General features: G+C 41.7%; 1 long non-coding RNA gene across 6 annotated transcripts; it reads right to left on the bottom strand.

Moving 5' to 3' along the window:
* Nucleotides 1–1,252: 1,252 nt before the first annotated feature.
* Nucleotides 1,253–17,438, bottom strand: LOC107314327 (uncharacterized). Of its 6 annotated transcripts, XR_014947009.1 has the most exons (7): nt 13,313–17,438; nt 11,754–12,582; nt 11,491–11,663; nt 5,685–5,730; nt 5,236–5,405; nt 1,655–1,802; nt 1,253–1,472 (listed from the first exon to the last, which is right to left on the bottom strand). It is a non-coding gene; the product is annotated as an uncharacterized LOC107314327 (long non-coding RNA). The 6 variants fall into 6 exon arrangements; XR_014947008.1 differs by having other exon boundaries at nt 5,236–5,730; XR_014947013.1 differs by lacking the exons at nt 11,491–11,663; nt 11,754–12,582; nt 13,313–17,438 and adding an exon at nt 9,909–11,477.
* Nucleotides 17,439–17,505: the final 67 nt, after the last annotated feature.

Raw genomic sequence — 17,505 nt, forward strand, 5'->3', positions numbered from 1 at the left:
GATTAACAGGTTTCAGGAATGAACTTCAGATGAGTCTGAAGGAAAAACACCTCTTCCAGATTGTTTTTTTTCCCATTAACTCCTACAATTACATAACTGCAGGCAGTTCAGAAAATTGATCGTGAGAAACACACTGCTCCATCTCTGCATTACCCTTTCAGCTGCAGCTCCAGGTAGCAATCAGTGTCAGCACAGCAGCAGACTTCAGCCAGCACCACTTCCTTCAGGATCTATCCTCAGGACTGGATTTTACAGCACAATTTCACCCTCACCAAACAAAGATGTCCTTACCCAGCTCACCACTGTTCTCCAGTCTTCTATCAGTTGTTTGCATTCTTTTTTTCCTTACCAGAATATTGTTTTCCCTCAAATCTGTCTTGAAACAAACCATCCACTCTCTGTGTTCAACACCAGCTCCAGTGTCAGTCCTCTCTTTACAACACACATGTAGAAGCTCTTTTCTTTACCAGAGAGTGTTTCTTCTGAAGAGCCCAGCTCACTCTACAGCAATAGGTTGCCTTCTAAATAACTCTCCCTGCTTTTACCCACTCTCCTCCCTTTCCTTCCCTGCATCCAATCAGCAGAGTCATTCCAACATTAAAGATAAGCAGTTTTTTCAAGCTCACTCAGCTTTTCCATCTAAGTAATTTATCCAACTAGGTTTCCTACCCTCATTTGTTTATTTTTATTATTTTTTTAATTATTTTTTAAATTTTACCTTTAAAGTACAGTTTGACCATCATTCCCTCTTACACATTTTGGGGATATGGTTTCTCACATGTATTGCTCTTCTGCCCCTAAGTTCAGTGTAAGATCAAATATTCACAAGTGCCAAGTAGCTCCCAATTACTCCAGATTCACCTCACTGTAATAGAGAAAAATCTGAGCTCAAAATGGCAGGTTTTATGGGCCTGTGATGTCTGTGTCACTGGTTTTATTGTTATTTGCATGTGCCATAGTGTCCCAGATGAAAAGCACATGTCTCCGGTTTACCAAATGGTCTTTAATCTCAAAGTCAGCTTTTTATTCCACAGGCTCATAAAATGTACCTAAGGAGAAAATAAGGGCCAGGGCTGACATAAAAGTCAGCTGAACTGGAGCAGCTTTAGACTCAGCAGTTCCTGAGTGTTTTGCATTGCATAGGATTGTAAAACTCCCCAAGCTGGAAGAGACACACAGATATCATTCTTTGGGATCTCTCCTTTGCAGGTGATTGGTGCACAGTGAGAGGCAGGACGAAACTCAGAACACATTCATACTAATTGTTTATTTGGAAATTAAACATGAAATATCTAGAAAACCAACAGAATAGAAGATATTGAGCTCAGCACACCCCTCATCAAAGCGATGCATACCAAGTACAGGGTAGATTCCACTGCAGCACCACACTTCATTTAAAAAGTTCTTGTCTAAAAAGCAAGGAAGGATGAGCTGTGATCCTTGGGCTGTGCTCCTGCTTCTGCATGAAATTCCTCCACAGATAGGAAAAAAAAAAAAAAAAAAAGAGAGAGAGAAAAAAAAAGAAAAACAAAAGTTTGGGGAGGTTTCCAGCAGGGTACGCCACGGCTCCAGGAGTGTGGTGTGATTTATAGGAGCTGGTGCTCTGGCCAGGACACCGCTGTGTCTGCTTTTTCAAAAGCCCTGCTTTATTTACCTTCTGAGTATGAAGAATCTCTGCTCGTGCACCTCCGCTTAAGCTTGCTGCTTGGAGCAGAACGGCTGGTTGGCCTCTGTGTAGAGAGATTGCGAATGGTTGTGAGCTCGAGGGCAGCCTGTGGCTGCTTTGGAGATGGCCGCTCCATCTGGTAAAAGAAAGAAAGAAAAATCACGGGGCAGTACACTGTGGTTTCTGCTTTTAAGGTTTCACTACATGCAGGATTTCAGCCATATTCTCCCCATTTTAATGGCCTTATGTAACAAAAAACATTTTTCAAGTGTTCAGGCTACTTAAAGCGCTGCAATGTATCTGTGCTGTGGTTTGTCCATGCTACAAATTTTCCCTAAAATATGCTCATAAGAGGGAATGGTTTTTCTTACAATGGCTTTTGTGCTTGCTGCCTCTAGCTGTGCTCTGAGCGTCTCTCTGCAGAAAGGTCTCCGTTGCTCAAGAAGTGGCTGCTGAATGGCCAGCTTGCAATTTGGAATGCTGAGGAAACTTATGCTCAGTGCCTCAAGGTAAACTGGAGGCTGGCGGCTGCTGCACAGCAAGCTGAAACACCAGCCTGGCATGGGTGGGAAGAAGGGCAGCGTGGACCTCTGTGCAACAAATCACTGTTTGTCACAGCTGAAGTCTACCCAGCTCACCAGTCACAGCCCCTTGGGTCTCAGTTGTCACTGAAACAACATACTTCTGCACAGTCTCAGCTGTACCTAGATAGCTATAAACACAAATTACGGCTGCCATAAGGCCCCCCTGCAATGCTAGCAAGGTGAAATGAGGTCTACACTGAATAAACATTACTGAAAGCTTTTCAAAGGAACAGGCTGTGGGATTTTTGACAACAGATAATCTCAATCAAATGTAGTTGCTTGTGAGGTTTTTAAAATTAATTTATTTATAGCACATTGTTTTCTGCTGCAAGTGGGAAAGCGGTACACAAAACACGAGTAGGTCAGAGAATAACAGTAGATCTGGTGGTATTGCTTCTTTGGATTGGTGCCTAAGCAGTCTAAATCACATATACACATGTTGGCATCACTGGATGCGAGATTACAGAAATGGAGAATTACATACGCCTTTTTAGTAATTAAAATTTCCTTTGTATTTGCTGTCTTTATTAGGAGTCCCTGAGCCCTTTTAATTCCCAATGTTAGAATCCCTGCTGCCTATTTTTAATATTCTTGCAATTTAGATACATTTTTTTCCCCACAGTGCTTTAAGGACCTCGTATGAATAATATCCAAATAAACACAAAACAGTGATTCATATAACTTTGGGATACTTTACATGCAGGTTGTATGAATTCAGGTCATGGAGTGCAGTGAATTTATGAGGATGCTATACTGGCTTGTAAGACCAATTAAAGAAAAAGAAAAAAAAAAAAAAAAAAAAAGAAATGAAGGGGATTTCTATAGCTGCTTTGCAAAAGAACTTTGATTTTGCTTATTTCATTTGCATTTCGCTCACCAATGGCTCCGATTTAGCTCCACTCAGCTGCCCATCCCTATGAGCTAGAACTTGCCATTTGCATTTTAGCACTGCTGTAATGCAGTGACTGTGAGAATCAGCCAGAAGCGGCCATTAGTTTTAAAAGAGCAGAATTCCATATTGCCAGGGAGGCCTGGGACAGCAGCATCCTGTTTGCTCTGTTGAGAACCAGAACCTGCAAGCAGTGCCCATCTCCACCGCTGAAGGTAGGAGAAGGCCATAAACAAAATGACTAATTGAAGGGGTGGGTGATGTGAATACTAAAGTTCTTGGTATTTATGTTTCTTATACCCTCTTGCTCTAAGACATCTTGCTAAACTCTGCATTGAACTGGACTTGCAGTCCTAAAGCAAGGCTGCGATGCAATGTCGTTCTCAGTGCCCTAGGCAAGGGTCTCAGTGTTTGGGGGTCTGAATACTGTATTTAATATAACTTCTGGATTTCAAACTGGTATAACAACTTAACCTCATAGTGTTATTGGAAGTTGGATGTCTGAATAGGCAAGAAAGGAAGAGGATCAAAAGTACTTTGTATAAATCACTATTACACATCCAACTAAGTCTCAAAAGTTGAGTCTCAATTAGATGCCATTGCTACTTAACACAAGTGGAAGAGTTTCACTGATTTTTAGTGTTTAACATCTTGCTTGGAAGGTGCTTGAACATTCTACCAGACTGACAAGAATCCTGCTAAAAAAGACCAGTAGTTGCTATAATAAACCAATCTGACATTATCTCTGGGAAAGGTCAGTGCCTGTTATCAATTATGGAGCTGTTTGTATTTGGTGCACCAAAACTGAGAAGTGTCACATGAGGCAAGGTGCGACCTGAAACCTTTTGCCCCATGGTTTTAGGAGCAGATGCACTGCTAAGTCTTAGTCTGCAATCTGCCATATGTCAGAGTGGGCTCCATAGTTTTTATCAGCTTCAACGAATTATAGGCACTTTGTCACAAAGAATGGGACATATGTGCAAATGAAGATATAACAGCTTCATACTTCGCTCTTTCAGAAGGATATTGTCCTCCATGTTCAACTCTAAACTAGGGAAGAGTATTCCCCGGTGTACAGATTACAGGAAACATGCTGGTGTATCTGCCTCAGCAAGGAGAACAAAACTTGAACCACTGGAACAGCACGTTCAAAAGCAAAGGCACTGTTGGTTGCAACATGGATGAAAACAAACAATGGGAATATCAAGCACATTCTCTTGAGTGTTCACAGGCACAGCGTCACCTTCCAAGCAGTTTTGCTGAGGAGGTGTCAACACTGTATATTTCCATAAAATTTTCACTGATGGCATCTGCTACCCATCAGATCAGGCTGCCCAGGGCCCCCTCCAACTGGCCTTGAACACCTCTTGGGATGGAGCGCACTCAGCTCTGCTAGGCAATGCACCTAAACACCTGCGCAAATACATGCCTTTGTTTGCGTACCATACAAATGCTCTGGGGTCAGGTGTGGGCTTTGAAAACAAAAGTGCTTTTCTGAACGTGACTTCTCTCAGGATTTCCTCCTCACCTGCACCATTCTGCTCTCCTGCTTAAATTCATTTAAATGACTGCTGAGACCAGCAGCCCTCTAGGGCCACCTATGCTCTGATTAAATTTAGGAGATACATTGTCACGTCTCTCCAGCACTCAAGTGTAAGTGGAAAAACAAGCACCTTATCATAGAATCATAGAACCATAGAACAATCTGGGTTGAAAAGGACCTCAAATATCTAGTTTCAACCCCCTTCCATGGATAGGGTCACCAAACACCATAGCAGGCTGCCCAGAGCCACATCCAGCCTTATCCAGGTATTTTCCATACAACAGCAAGCTGCTAGGCTTTGGTCACTTCCCACTCATTAGAGCAGTGCTCAGCACAGAGCCAGCAGTGCTACCAAGACCCCGATGCCCACGTTTGTGGCTGGATCCCAACAGGAGGCTAAGGGAAGCAGAGCCCAGCTGCCCGCTCAGTGCTGCTCAAAGCACCGACAGAGCTGTCACTGCAGAAACAAGCTGTGCTGACCTAGGTCATCCGATGACTAGGCCATTAAGATGAACAGAAACAAGCCTGTTTCCTACACAAACTGCATCATCACCTGCTTATTGAGCTTCAGCAGTGGCTTCCCACGTTGTAATCAAACAGGAAAGGTCAGACCTCAGAGGAGCATCTTCTGAACTGTGGTGGAGGAGGACGTTCTCCTCTCCCCTGCAGCTGCAAAGCAATGGCATGTTTGCCTCCTTCTATCTTCTTTTCTCTCTTCATCTCCTGTATTTGTTTCCCAGAAAGTGAAGCAGCACATTAAGGGACTGTACTGTTCTCTTGGATGCTGTACACATCAGGCTTTCACTTCTTCTGATTTCTGTCCAAAGAATTTCCCTTATTTTCAGGTGCAAACATGACCACTACAACATCTTCCCCTTCCTCAGCATGGGGGCACAAACACACATACCTTCATTCAAGCTAATTTAACAACATCAAAGCAACATATTTCACATGCATGATCCATAATCATCATTTTCTAATGTCAAAGGTTACATGAAATACCTCTTATGTTGTATCAGCCTGCTTCCTGGCATTGAGTTGTAATCTCCTAGAAGGCATAAATGTTTCAGTATTAGTACTAAGAAGCCACATGAGGGAGCATTTGGAGAATTGAAATGCTTTCCTTGCATCAGTGTAAATAAGTGAGGGAATCAAACTCAGTCCCTCTGGGATATATATAGAATTCAGACAAATCTAGATGTTATTATCAATTTCTTGACTCTTGCAGGATTCAGAGACTCCCACTGAAGATTGAACCAGACAGTTTTTACTTTTGCCCAGGTACACTTTGCCCAGCATACCTGGAAGTGAGGCTGGATGAGTGGGTTTATGTTTCAGCTCAATGAAAACATGAGGTATTCTGCACAGATTATTTCAGGCTGACTGTGGCAGTGGTGCCAACTTACCCAGGTTATCACCAGCCCCAGCAACGGTGCTGGTAGAAGGGAGCAGCAAGGCCCAGTATCTGTATTCTTCTGACCATATAGATTGCTCAGCCAACACATTTCTAAGCAACTTTTACAGCACATGCTTTTATATGTTATGCTTGACTAAAGAAAATAAACCATAAACCCCACAGGTACATAAAATGAAAGCAATCTCAATATTTTTGTAAGCTGACTCACTTTTTTTTTTTTTTTTTTTTTTTTTTGTAATGTTTGAGGTTGGCAATACTGAAGCTAACCAAAACAGAAGATAAAAATATCAGCATGAACCACAATAGGAAGCAGGTATACATTTCTGCACTTTACTGATGTCTCAGCAAAAAATCAGCTTCAACTTGGGCTGAATTAGTTGACAGAGTCATCCCTATCAAAGACCAGCAGCGAGAATATCAAAAACATTTTTGCTGGTAGTGCTTAGCAGGTGTTGAGTGAATAAAAACTGAGCACTCTGCCTCCAAAAGTCAACATCTGTTGTGTCTGTTATCAATGAGAAAAACTCACGTTAAATGTCATTTTGAAATCAATAGAAAAGCCCTTCACCCTACCTTTTTCCTAATACCCGCGCCTCATTATTTACATCTAAAATTAACTGAAGAACAAGTTATGAAGGAGCTGTAGGAGAAATGAGTTGTAGCTGTGATATTACAAGCACACATCGCTCTGCACATTTGGCTAAGAAATTTGCAACTGCTTTTATTGGGCAGAAGTTCCAGCAACACCTTCTTTTTTTTTTCCTGCAGATTACTTTGCATACTCCAGCTGTTGCAGAAAGGTGGAAGAAAACCTAGGCTTTTACAATGACTATGCTTCCTCAGGCTTCATTGAGAAGGTCTGGGTTGCTCTTTGCAGTACCGGTGGCGGAAGATTTTGAGCCAAACCAGCTCTAGAGGACAGCTGTCTCTGAGCCTCCAGACTGCCTGCGGGGCAGCCCTGCAAATCACAGCATGGAATTTATCTGTGTTTGTGGAAATAATCCCTGCTTTCCAAAGGATTAAATTGAACCCAGATGGCTCCTGTGAGCCAGTTTACAGATTGGTCCCTTGAACCATTCTGTCCCCACCACCAAGGGGGGAGAAAACTGTGGCACTGAACTAAGGGCAGGACCTCCATGGGTCTGCTCTGCTGCTGCTGAAACCAGAAACTGGGTGACTTACTGGTCTTGTTTGCATGAAATCATCTGACCATTCTTATTAGACCAAAGAAGGTCTGAAAGACTGGAGTTTGCCATTATCCTCATCTCTGGAGAACAATTCTTTGCAGCTCCAGTAAATAGGACTTAAAAGGTAAATGGCATTATAGTGTTAATTTCAAAGTGAATTATTCAAAAAGTGCTCCATATGTCAGCAAGCATCATTCTGTGGAACTATATTAATGTCTTCCTTAAATACAGTTCTCCCTTTCTAAAAGCTGTTTTATAGATCCAGGAAATATGTTTCGTATGAAGAAGTGCTTATTGTAAAGGATGTTTTAGCAGTTGTGTTCAATTAACGAAGAAGGCAGGATGTAGCCCTATATAAGAAACAGCATAATAGCAACAATTCCTTGGGGCATGGGAATCTTCACACTTTCAGTTACTGCACAGTTACCTGCTCATTCAAAATACCAGGTCAGCTTTGTTTCTTGTTTTGTGTTTCACATCAAAAAAGGTAATACTTCCTTTTGACAAAACTCTGTAAAGAACCGAGGAGCTAAAAAAAAATCGTTGCTTTTCAGCAGAGATGACTGAAAGTAAATCCCTTAGGAGGGACCCCAAAGCTTCCGCCATCAGCGAAAACAAATAGAGAACTCACCATGCTGACAGCCACTGCGATTCAATAATCAAGGGGCCAGAACACAAAACTGTATTTGATTCCACTGAATCAACTATCAGCTCCCTTCAGACATTCCTCAAATTCAAGCGATAGCAAGAAGATATATGAGCAGTGGAAGACCTCCCTAGATTTCTCCATATTGACATGTTATTGGATGCTGCCAAGCAAACAGACGAACAGCAGCCTTGATTTAAGGGAGGTTGTACGTGCTTTGAAATCATGAAGCAACATGGGAGCAGCAGATCCATTTTTCTGGATTTCTCCAGTTGATTTTATAGGAACACAGCTCCTGTTCTTTTACGTTCTGACTCCAACTCATGAACTACATGGGGCTGAGGATTAAAAACAAGCACATGCAAATAGTAAGAGGATTAAGAATGTCTGTGAGGTGGCTGTGCCCCTATCATCTTTTGTAAATAACGAAATAAATAACGGCTGCAGCTATTTCTATTTGTATAGCCAAATTGCTTAGGAGCTCAGCCAGGCTTGGGATCCTACAGTGAGAACAAGTGCAGATAAAGACACGGAGGTGACAGCAGGCAAGTATTACTCTCATCCCTGTTGTACAGGGGATAATTAAAGTGTGGGGAGATTACACACAACTGCAGAAGACTCTCAGAATATTTGTGACCGTGCTCAGAGCTGAGCACCAGTTGCAACTGGTTCCAGTGGAAACAGCAATGAAAGTGTTAGGACAGAAAGCCACAACCGGTGCCTCTTTGGACTCATTTTTTTACATTGAGTGTGTTGTTCCCTGAGTCTAAACTGACCGCCAGGTGGAATATCCACAACAGTTAATACAAGTATTCCTTCATCATTTCATTACAAGCAATGACTTCTGAGTTCCGTTCCTCTTTCCTATCAGAAAAAAAAATTGATCCCATTCAAAAAATACACTGAAGGCAATACATTTTAAATTGTGAAAAAAAAACAAACAAACCACATAGTATAGCATAGTAAATTGCATTACAAAAATTACTTGCTTGGTAAGCAACAAGAAAGAAACTCAAGTCTTTTCTTATGGATAATTAAACAAAGTGAGCTCAAAATCCAGACCCTATCTCATTGAGCGTTGCCTGTATTAAGACAAACTGGCTTGACAAGAACAGATGCCACACGTTTGCCATAGAGTTACAGTAGCATTATTGCTTCCTGACAGTGTTTTAACTGCTGTATTGTTGAAGCCTCTCTCAAAAATATTGCTCCTATTATCATTACATAGCAGCCCTCAACCTTTCATCAGGTCCAGACACTGCTGTGAAAAGTGCAGTACAGGAAACATAAAAGGTAACCACAACTCTTTCATTCTGGACCTACAAGGGGAGAAGCACCAGGAGGAGGAGAACACGGCAGCAGCCTATTCCCAGCAGCCAGAGGGAAACCTGGAGGGCAGCCTGGCAACACGCTGACAGGCTCTACTCACACACCGCACTGAGCTCCGGCAAACAGATTTCTCCAAGATTTGCAAGTTGGATGGGTTTCAGAAGATTTTCATGAAGATGGAGAAAAGCACATCGCTAACATCAGGCTGACAGACCTGCTTACTTCACCCAAATAATACTTAGCCAAGTTTTGAATTCCTGTTCTCAATTGCTATAAACGAAACAAGTTTCTTTCCTAGAGCAAAAGCAGAACAGCAAAACAATGCATTTCCCACCAGCTTTGCTCCCCAGTTTACAACATGTGTCATACACATACACAAATCAGCTTGATGCTGCATTCACCGTGGAAAAGGTGATTCTCAGTAACTACAATAAACTACTATAAAAGCTAGATAAAATTAGGCATTACTGGGCCATATGCATCAGCTGCTATGGTGTTGCTGCAAGTAGAGACAAAAATATTTACATGTTTAAGGAGTTTATGATGGACAACTAGCATGAGAACAGGTCTTGGGTTGAGACTTGAAAAGACTGCAGTGATCTCTGAAAAGCAAGGTGTGGGGTGAATGACATTTGATGTAACCATACCTTTCTTTTCTGTAATCCACATATGCTTCTTCATATGAGTTAACTTCTCTGGAATGAACACAGTTCAAATCATCAGTACGACTGTGTTTGGTGCAGATGTTTGTAAATGGCTACTGTGCCCACACTGCCCACCTCATCTGCTCAAGAAGGGGGAAAATAGATGACGGTCACCTATTTATGTGTGTTAACTATGTAGTTAAGCAACATATGTTGAAGTGTCATGTACAGCAACTAAACGTGGAGATTTAGGACAGAAGTTAGGAAATTTGTTACTCAGAGGTGGTGAGGCACCGGCACAGTCTGCCCAGAGAGGCTGTGGATACCTCATCCATGGAGGCATTGGAAGCCAGGTTGGATGGGGCCCTAGGTAGCCTGATCCAGTGGGCCTCGCAGCACAGGGTTGGAACTAGACGTTCCATAAGGTTTCATTCAATCCAAGCCATTCCGTGATTCCACGATTCTAATCTCAGCTAATCTGTAAAAAGACAGTCAAAAAGTTGAGGCCCAGTGGCTTTCATGTTCAGCATGGGAGGGGACTTGCTGACACCAGGATAAAATAGCAGGTGTGGCCAGCTCCTGTACTCTCTAGTGCTATCTCGTGTGCTACTAAGCACATCAGCTCCCAGGAAACCTATTCAAGAAGAAAAATATGTTTGATTCCTCAGCATTACTAATAGTCTCCTAGCCCAAATGTTAATACATAAGTTTAGGATCAGCTCTTCTGCCATCACTAAATGAACACTGTACAGGCCTCGTTAATCTGTGTCAAAGGCTCTATCAATTACTCCTATGGCAAACACTTTTGAATTACAAGAGAAAACAGATAAAAGAAAAGCATTAAAAAGGAAAATGTGTGCTGCAGACTTTAGTTTCCATAGCCCCTCTCTCTCCCCCTGTGAAATGAATGAGTTACTGTGTGGTCTGTTCAGCACATGGGTCAGCAGAGACACTGTTTGCTGTGGACGTTCTATGTGAAGTGGTGTGGGTGTTCATGATAGCTGCATGTGGGTGTGAACCTATGCTTTAAGTGGATTCACCAGCTATAGTATTTACAGTACCAGCACTAGCAGCAGGAGGTGAACTTCTGTTACAACAGACTGAACACCAGTTATTTCTCAGCTTCCACCATCTCTTTTTCCAATTCAAGAGCTGTTTCCACCAAGCATGGCCTTGTGCTGCACAAGCGGCCTTTCCAAATGCATTATGAAGTATTCAAAGCTGTTGCCGTATCAGTTCTAGATAAATATATTTCTAAGTGGAAGTCCATCATTTTTCTCCTTCATCCCTAAATCACTTCTACCTTAGCATTCCCCTTTCACATTTGATGACAAGGAATAAAAATGGCACTTTCAAAAAAAGGGAATGACTAATTTGTAAAACAGAGCCATATTTTTATACTTTTTTCCCCTCACATGATGTATGTACCTCGTTCTTATCATCCCCTTCAGCTGCTATTCAGCAAACTGACTTTTACTGAACTACAAGTACGTTGATACGTGACTCAGTACTACACTATCACAAGTCTTCCTGCAGAGTAGTTGCAACTCACTAATTAAGAAGCCAGTTCCTGTGCACATTTTACCAGTATTACTTTCCAGATATCACTCAGTGCCCGTTCCTTGCATCGTTGAGGTTCTGTGTGTCATTCCACTCTCTCCAGCCAGGGAACTATGGGTCTGACAGGAATGCAGAGCTCTCTGGAAGCTTCCCAGCAAATGAAACAACAACTCCTGGCACCAACAGGTAACTATGGATCTGGAACAGAGATCAGTACAGTAAATCTGTCTGCAACAGAGAGGTTTGAGTCTTGTTGACACCTGAGAACAAACCTTGTCGGACACTTACATTGGAATATGCTGCTTCTATGTGAAGACTGGCTTGATCATCTATGCAATAAATCTTTCCATGGAAATGAAACGCTCGTGTAGAATTAAAGCCTACCTCAGGAGAGAGAACAAAACAGGGTTTGAATGGTAGTGCAGGACCTGGAGACACCACGGAGTTTCCCTTCTGCTGGGAGCTGTGCCTGTGCTGGCTCAGGCTTACTCAGCAATGAGCCCCCCCAAATCTCCCTGTCAATCTCTTCAAGGCTCATTCCACAGCTAGCACTTTGGCATGCTTAGATTTAGAGGTACTTCTTTTTCCAGTCCACTACCCTGGGGAAACATGATAGCACTTTACCTCCTGTTTCATGCCTCGTCTAATTACTTACCTGTCATCATTTTGTGAATTAAAAGGAAAATCAAGATATTTAAAGAGGTACAGTTTTCCTTCAGAGAAAAGCCTGTTTTACTCTTTCGGTTCATATCCACTGCCAAGGGTTTTAGACATTTACTTATGACGATCATTTTTACAGGTTTACCTAGAAGCAATGAACATGAATCTGTAATTCATAGGAGTCGTCTTTCCTCCTGGAGGATACTGAAAAACACCACATTAAGTTTGTTTCCACATTAAATTTATCTGCTATAGTCACTGTATCTAATACGGATTTGCTGCTTTCAAGGAGATTTTTGAAAAATTTTATACCTAAAGGCCTCTGGAGTCACAGTCCAAGTCTTCCACCTTTTTCATAGTCTAACCTTTCGGTGTTTTGCTATCTTTTAGCTGATCTGTTTCCTTCCAAATGTATTAACGCAGCACTCCAGTCTTACACAGTGCCATCTTTGCTGCCCTAAAAAAGAAGGTACCTCACATCAGCTTCCCTACAGAACACAGAGTACATCCATGAGCGCCTCAGCAGGGTTCCTTAATTACATCTCACCTTTATTTTCTTAAACCAGCTGGTCACACTGTAGCCTTTGTTTTTAACCCAGGAAATACAGGCAAATACTTGTGAAGGTCAGTTAATGGGTAGTTCCTTCTACTGTTCATTCTCCCAGCTTTTTCTGGTTATTTTGCACCTTTAGCTTTATTTGTATTTTTTTTTTCTGACATCTTCAGCTTATGCTTACACTGGAATTCCTGGTTGATGTCCAAGTTATGAAATGTGACCTGTTTTTACCTGTCCCAGCTCCCTGTTTCTTCTCACCCCAATTCTTCCCTTTGTGTTTTCCAAAGACACTCAACATCCAACAGCAACACGATAGTCCAAACCCTTCCCACATCTGCTATTTCAGAGATTCAAGTTTCACATCCGCGATAAAAATCTTCAAAGAGAGATTAACCCCTCATAAGAAAGGCTGGAGAACAGGCTGGGCCTAGTCTTTGATCCCTCCCTCCTTCACCATGATGTAATCTTTAAAGTGATGCTAAACTTACATGAGGAATTAAAAATGAGAGAAGGATCATTTTTTGTGTGCGCTGGTTGAATGTACTGCTGAATAAAGAATAGACATATGGTGCATATTCCATTAAAATCAAAATCACAAGAGGTTTTCTCAGTCATCTTCATAAAAGCTTACCCAAAGTTTCCTCAAGGTGAAAGAAAACTTCCTCTTCTTTTAAACATAAAGAGCTCAACAAGACCGGTATTATACCTGAAGAATGAAAGAGTTCTCAAAGTGCGTTCCAGGCACAGTGAATACCTAGTTCTATTCAACATACATCAGAAACAAGAATAAGTAATGCCTCAAGATAGTCAGAAAAGTTGTTGGCTTTCTCAGTGTTTTTACCACGCAGCATTACTAGAAGTGTTCACATCAGACCGAGTTAGAGAGGCCCCAGAACTTCAGATGTATTGCTGCAGTGAAAGACAATCCAAAATCAGAGTTTGGTTTGTCATCAGGCCAACCCCAAGTGAGTGGAATCATTTTAATGCTTTGATGGCTTCCCCTAACATCATATGATCCATAGGAACTTCTGCAGAGTAAATCACACAGGAAGAAGAGTAAATGATTGTGCTAATTAAGAGGGACAGGGGCACTGAATTGTATTGGCTGCGTTGTACATCGTGGAGCTGTGCACAGCCCCTAACTCACCCACGGCTACCAATAGGTGGCAGAATGTTAAAAAAGAAAATAAAATTAAAAAACCCCCAAAACAATAACAAACCTTCAACTTTCAGCAGAGATTCAAACACAAGCACAGTTGCCTGGACTCTCACACATCTGCATGGAATTAGATGCAAAGAGGAAAATATTTGTGAAGGTGATGGATTACTTGCTAGGATTTCCCATATTTTTTAATAATTTCAGCAATTTCCCCAGAGCGTGTGAAAACCCACAGTGCAAATTACTTGATCCTTGTCACTGTTTGTATAATAAGCCATAAATGTTTCTGACCTATTGGAGGATTTAGTTCACTCTGGGCTCTGAGGACCGTGCTCCCAGGCAACAAAACTGTTTCGCACTACCAGAGGTGAACAAAGCCTGTAAACTGCTGGCTGATAGCTAAAGAGAACTGCTCAAGGTGGGACAATCAGACAGCCAGTGGATTTCACATTTATAATGTATCTGTTTCCCAAAAAGTAATTAGTCACCTCATTCTTCCCTTCATTAGTGTCAAAGAAATTTACTGAAGCCTGTATGTTGGTATTAGATTTGCACATAAGAAGCAGAGCCAGATGTGCTAGAGAGACTAGTCTGAGATGCCTGTTTTCAGGTAAAAATGGAAATGCAACATTTTTAACAGATAATTGCATGCATGAAAGTACTTTGTGCAACTTCCAGCCTCATCCCAGCCCAGTCACATAGATCAATTTCTTAAGATACAGAGATTGGAGTAGAGAGTTTATCACTCAAAGCATCATCTTGAGAAGCAGAAAATATTTACACTCACAAATGTATCTTTGGGGGTTTGTTTGTCTGCTTTCTTTATTATTCTCTACTTCTCTCTTTTTTCCTCTTCCCCTCCCGACCCCCCAAAGAAATGATAATTCTGAATTATACTTAAATTTCCAATACTTCCTGTTTTTGGGTAGAAATCAACTCTACGTATGCATCAGCCAAGGGAAATCTCACTATAGATCCATAATCTTACACTGGAATGAGGGCTGTTCTGGACAAAGCACTTAATAGCTTCTGTACATAGCATCCAGGATATGAATGAGGTTTTATATTCACTCAGAGGTAATTTGGGCAACTTCACACTAAGTCATTTTGGACTAAACAGATCTTCCCTATAGGAGAGAGTGTGGACTCCAGTATTCCAAACATCTGCAAAGTACATATCCAGTCGTGTCTGTGGAAAACTTAACACTCAGAAACTAATTCCTTCATCATGGGCCTCTGCTTATGTAGCAACTCAGGGAACTTTTACCATGGTAGTATTTTCAAACAACCATTATGAATTAGCTATGAAATGGAGAAACATGATGCACCAGCTGGCTGAGAGGAAGAAAAGAAGAATTTTAATATTAAAGAATTTGAAATATTATTTTGTTTCAATCCCCAAATGGTGACAGAACCCTCTGGTTGGCTAACTCCTTCTACACCCAAAGCCGTTTCCACTTCCTATCTTACTGGTCAGCAGCTGATCTCGGAGATGTGGCAGCTGTTAAGGGAACAATGTTTTCAATACTGCTCCTAAAGTTGCTTTTTAAATATTATTTAACATAAAGAGAGTCTTCTTGCCAGGACTGTTTTTCTAAACTCTTGCTGCTCTATTACTCACACGAAAAAGAAAATAAATAGGATAATCTATAACATCACCACGTCTATGATGAAATTATGCCAGAAGATTTTTCCCCGCCTGGCTTCATGTTCATTCTAAGACTCAAAGCCAAGTAAATGTCAGGCGGTTAGGACTAAATAATCCCTTAGGAGCAGAGGGGATGAAAGACGTGCAAACAGCATCCAAAAGTCTCCAGCGATCATGGCAAGAAGAAAACTAAGAAGGAGAGCACTCTTCAGCTCCAAAAATCTCATAAGCCCAGGCATAGAGACACCGTGATTTTGAATCTGAGCAGAACCACTGCACACAGCATAACACTGCACACAGCATACCACTCCTTTACCTTCCCTCTCTCAACAAAGCACTGGGCTTTTTCTGTGAGAAACCCCCTGGCTGCAGCACCCCAGCTCTGGCACAACCTGGGAAACGAACAGGGCTTAATAGTTCTGAGCCAAAATTTGGTGGTGGCCTCTGTCATCCCCTGCACCCAGGTCCCCTCCTTCCTCTAGGCTGGTTCTGGCTGCTTGGGATACCCAGGAACCTTTCACCAACAGTGTGGGATGGGAGGTAAACATCTGGGGGTGGCTGACATTGGCACAGGTGGTGCTCACCGAAATGCAGGTGGAGGAAACATGATACCAGCCAGATGCCAACATTCTTGGCTCTTACAATTTCTCCTCAAGCCAGTGGGATAAGGTAACAATAATTTGTGAATGGACATATCAGTTTTGCCCTAAGACCTATAGCTTTTTCAACTCTACAGTTTCCCAAGATATTCAGAGCTTTTTTGGCTATTTTTCATTTCTTTGGATACACTCATCTGTTTAAACCAATTCAACATACTGGGGCATCAGGCATTTCTTTTTCATTATTGTCTGAACAGGATGGTGTCAGGTGGGGGAAAATAGCATCTGCAACCTGCTGCCTTAGTGATAGCCATATTCCTGGGCAGAGACTGAAGCAAAATGCAAACATACAACATGGCTCTGACCAGAATGAAAGATGAAGGGTGCCGTGGTGCAGCTGCTAACAGCTCTCCCTCCACACATTCACAATATTACATTTCTGGACTGTCTTTTTGACAAATCTTTAAATGCACTTCAATTCACAAGGCAGATTTTTAGCAGCATTAATAGGAAGCGCATGATCTGTGCATGATCATTTCAGAGAATAAGGTTAAGGCTGCCACAAATGACAACAAGAGGCTGGAAAGAGCTAAATAGGTATGCTGGATAAAACAACATCGTACCTTGGGGAAGGACATTAATATACTGTTTGTGACTTTTTTTCCTTTGAGTTTCAAAAGTTCTACCCCCCAGCTCCTGATGTTCTCATCTAATTTCCAAGTCATGCTCCTCAGGCCCTAGCATCCTTTTGCAAATGTCAGCGTCAGATCTGTCTGCAGAGAAGAAATCTACTGAAACTCTTTTTACCTGCATGCACATTAGCTTCCTATTTCTTCCTGGGAACTTGAAGGCAATATTAAGCGTTTTGCTAGTATCACTGAGGTATGGACTTCACCTGCTGTAGAAGTTACTTTGAAGGACCTATAGAACCAAATGTCTGAATATACATGTTCCTTATAGCACCAAATCTTCATTTTATACCTTTTCAGAGGGCTTGATACAAATCCCCAAGGTAATGCTAGGACTGAAGGCAGGAGCACTTAGCATTTATATTTAAAACAGGATTTTAGAGTGTTCCTTACAGTCACTGCCATTAAGTGTGGCATTTGGCACATGCAGCCTCTTGTCTGTACAAAAATGTCTGAGGTTCTTATCCCTTTAACTGAAATTACTGTGCCAGGAGCATCTTCTATCTCACATGTAGCTGGTATATATGATAAGATACTTCTGATGTGGCAAGCAGATAGTTGCTAGTTACTGTAGCCTAATCACAACAATAAGCACGAAGGTCTGCTCCCTATGTACTTTCTCCTATACTACTCAAAAGCAATGAGTGGTAGCAGGCATTTTTACTTCTCAGTTTCTGTGACTATTTCTTCAAGCTTACACAAAAACATCCTAGTTTAATAATAAAAGTA

This window comes from Coturnix japonica, chromosome 5, assembly GCF_054131305.1.
Source record: "Coturnix japonica strain WE chromosome 5, WE-NBRP24, whole genome shotgun sequence".
NCBI classification, from domain to species: Eukaryota; Metazoa; Chordata; class Aves; order Galliformes; family Phasianidae; genus Coturnix; species Coturnix japonica.